Source organism: Halichoerus grypus, chromosome 4 (genome assembly GCF_964656455.1).
Source record: "Halichoerus grypus chromosome 4, mHalGry1.hap1.1, whole genome shotgun sequence".
NCBI lineage: Eukaryota > Metazoa > Chordata > Mammalia > Carnivora > Phocidae > Halichoerus > Halichoerus grypus.
The window spans coordinates 42,847,329-42,851,395 of NC_135715.1; the positions used below are offsets into that span (position 1 = coordinate 42,847,329).

Here is a 4,067-nt window from a genome sequence, read left to right on the forward strand (position 1 = left end):
CCTAAATTTTCATCATGAATCTTTTTTGCTCATAGACTTTCATTATGAACAGTGGTTTAAGAATATTGTCAAAAATCTTTGAGAATTTTGTCTGAAGTGTTATGATTTAAGTGCTCATTATACAAATTTATACTTAAAATCTCCACTATAAGTTCCTTAAAATGTATGCTTTATTTATTTTTGAGTATCACATAAAAATTAACAAAATATTTAGCATAAAACATGTAAAATAATGATTGAATGATGATGGTCTGAAAACCCTGTGTATCAAGATTTCTTTGGCTGCAATCAACAGGACCTAACCTTGGCTAACTTAAGCAAAATTAGAAGGATGGGGCTAACTCAATGATTCAAAGGACAAAGCCATAGAATAAGGAATGAGGAGTAAGTGGAATTGGGCCAGCCCAGCAAACCTCAATATATTTGACAGCATATTATAAGGTATGTTAAAATAGAGAAATATTGTTAGTTTGCTTTTTATCACCAGTGGTAACACCTTGGAACATTTTGTTTTCAGTCACTTAACCCTATTTTTAAAAATTCTGTTCCACTGTTAATAAAATATATATTTTAAATCCGTTTATGTTTTGCATAAAATGGTTATAAAAAACAATATCATGTTAAATATGCACCCTATATGGTCTCCGATTACCAGGTATTTATGATTTTTAGTTTTTGTGTGCTACAAAATGAAATAAATGAGGAGCAAATTACTGTACAATAGAAAACAGTGATGCAGCTGTGATAAATGTAGGTTGCAGATAGTAGCAATCAATAGTCTAAAGGAGCCATCTATTAATGTGTAGCAGAAGAAAAGTACTAGATTAGGAAAATAAAAACAATAACTTGCCATTTCCCAAATAGGTTGTAATAAGATAAAAAAAATCAAAAGTAAAATCTCAATCATCACTATTGTTTCTTAAGGGTACAGTTAACAAAGGCACATCCATCAAATAAATAACAATAACTAAAAATTATATGCATAAGAGATTATTATAAAACTAAAAATTTAATAGCAAATAAGACTACAAAAATTTCCAAAACACATGACTTTTTTTTTTTTTTTTTTTGCTTTAGAAGTCCGGTTACCTTGGAGTTTATTTAAACTAAGAGAAAAAGGTCATAATGTTTTCATACGATACATACTTCATTCTTTAAATAATAATTGTGGGGGCGCCTGGGTGGCTCAGTCGTTAAGCGTCTGCCTTTGGCTCAGGTCATGATCCCAGGGTCCTGGGATCCAGCCCCGCACCCGGCTCCCTGCTCAGCGGGAGGCCTGCTTCTTTCCCACTCCCCCTGCTTGTGTTCCCTTTCTCGCTGTCTTTCTCTCTGTCAAATAAATTTAAAAAAAAAAATCTTTAAAAATAAATAAATAAATAAATAAATAACAATTGTGACACATAACAGAAAGAATTATGGAATGTAGCTCTTATGATCCCTACAAAACACCAACATCTTGGATGGTACATAATTTAAAGAAATGTCTTAAACACTTTTTGAAATACTGAACAAGAAAAGCAACATGAACTTCCATACTGATTTTATGCAACTTCTATGTAGTACCTTGACTTAAATCCAAGAGCAAAAGTTAAGACTCTCTTCCTCTATTTTTCGTAAACAACTGCATGGTAAACTTAGATGACTTTTCCTGGGTTTTTACCTGGGAGTGGCCTTTTTAAATTTTTTATTTAAAAAAGGGCAGGTTTGGCACTCTTATACTGATGTCACCAATGTTACTATTTCTTGGGATCTCAGGAAGATTCATATTGTTTTTTTTTTTTTTTTGAGTGTAACTTTGTAACTTATTTTTTTTAATTTTTTTATTGTGTTATGTTAGTCACCATACAGCACATCATTAGTTTTTGATGTAGTGTTCCATGATTCATTGTTTGTGTATAACATGCAGTACGTGCCCTCTTTAATACCCATCACCGGGCTAACCCATCCCCTCATGCCCCGCCCCTCTGAAACCCTCTGATTGTTTCCCAGAGTCTATAGTCTCTCATGATTCGTCTCCCCCTCTGATTTCCCCCCCTTCAGTTTTCCCTTCCTTCCCCTAAAGTCCTCCGTGCTATTCCTTATGTTCCACATATTCTTTACAGCTGATACAGCATGGGCTGGAGCTCCTGCTTCAGATTTCTCCAGTTTATTTTGTGCATCAATTTGTGTAACAATCTCATTCATGTTGGTCTCCAATACCATTATCCCCCATCACCATTTCTGCCAGAATATTGTGAACCTTGTCTACATGGAATATTAAACCTCATTCATGGCAATGTTTCCACAAGTATCTTGAGTTCTAGGGATATTATGAATGATTTTCAGGAGACGGTGGGGTGGATTTAGGTGTCAGATCTGGATACATATGGTAAGAGATCCATGAATCTTGGGCTTCTTGTGTGATTGTATTAGATTTAAAATGCCAAGGTCACTTTCTGAAGAACCCATACAGAAGACAAAATATAATGTTGCATAGTGTCTATAAATCAGTTTGTTGTCATATCTTCCAATTAACAATCCTTTTTCTAGGCAATTACATTTTCATCTCTCTTTGATACCAAATGGATTGTGTCCCTGATGACTTGCTATTGTGTGTCTCCACTGTTGGGCCAGAGTAAGTCTTTAGTCTTGGGCTAATTTTATTTTACTACAGAGGCAATGCCTTTCTTACTACTCTACTCAATGGCCCAAGATTTATAACATTTTCCCACCTGGGTGGAACACAAACTACTTATTGCTGTGTTTGAGCTCTGGAGATTGTTTTCTCTAAACATGTTTCAGGCGGTTCTCTTCCCAGCCTCCTGTATTTTCCTTAAACATGGGTAGATTAGTACCCAACTGCATACCTGGGAGGGATTCTCTACCTATCTCTGAGGCTCTTTTCATCTATAGCTTACTTATTACCAGTACTCAGCCCTAAAACTTGAGCTGCCTTGATCTGCATAGACTCTCATCTTCTCAACTCAGCCTGCTGAGTTGGCTGCATGACTAACACAAACCGGGAAGCCCACCTGCATGTGTCCCTGCTCTACAACTTTAGTTTGGTTCACTGCAGGTTGATGACCCCGGGCTGTCAGAAGCACTTCACCCAGGCCAGTCTGCTTCCGTGAGTGCTCCTTGAACCTGGGACCTTTGAAGCAGCAGGTGGACCCCAGTGGGCAGGGAGAGCCGACTTGTGGCATGCCGCTATGCCGGGAAAATTGTGAGTGGTAGTGGGCAAGATGCTGCACAGTTTATAGTTGCAGAGCCGCTGGCAGCTGGGACTGCAGTTGGGGGCAGGAACCCCTGCCCTGCCGGGGCCCTCTGCCACCCCTTCCCCTTTTACTGCTGCTCCCTGCTGACCTGGGTGAGAAGATGGGGAGCAACTCCTTGGAGGCGAACCCCAGGTATCAGAACAGTGGGCAGTGTCTGCAGAAGCAGTCCCACCCTGCTAAGAACCATCCAAATGTGGCTGGCCCGCCCCTTCACCAGCCCTGCCCCCTTCTGGGAGCTCTGCTACACTCTCATGGCCTTCTCTCTGTTCCTGTGCTTCCTCTCCTGAGAGCCCCTTTGGTTTCCACCCACACTCCCTCCAGGTATGGGCCAGTCCATGCATGGCAGCCTCCTTCCTACAACACTTCCCTACAAGGAGCAGCGCAGGCTGGGGGTTTGGTTGGACACTGAGTGGTTCTTGAATCTTGCACATTTGGTTCTAGCCCCCCTCCACTGCTCTGCTCTGCTTTTCCCAGCCTGGGAGGCGGTTGGAAGCTAGACGTGCCAAGGTGACCTTCTTGCTGTGGATGGTGAGGCTATAAGGTGAGACTCCAGACCCTTCTCTGGGGGTGTACCCCCCAACCCTATTACTTGGTAGAGCTCATGGTGACAGCCCTGCCCTCAGTTCCCACATGGGGCCTCCAGTAAAATGGCAGTTGCTCTCAAAACAAAGCAAAACTTTAATTAAAAAATTTAAATATTAAACAAAATGTGATAGAAAATACTTCAGCAAATAAGTAAGTTTCTGGCCAAGAAAGACCAAAAGCTATTGTGTTGTTCTATCCAAAAGAAAGTTTCATGGTATTTCATATTTT

The 4,067-nt window shown here is 40.1% G+C and overlaps 1 pseudogene; it reads right to left on the reverse strand.

Moving 5' to 3' along the window:
- Positions 1 to 1,684: 1,684 nt before the first annotated feature.
- Positions 1,685 to 3,857, reverse strand: LOC118541879 (AP-3 complex subunit sigma-1-like; annotated as a pseudogene).
- Between the last annotated feature and the right edge of the window lie 210 nt (positions 3,858 to 4,067).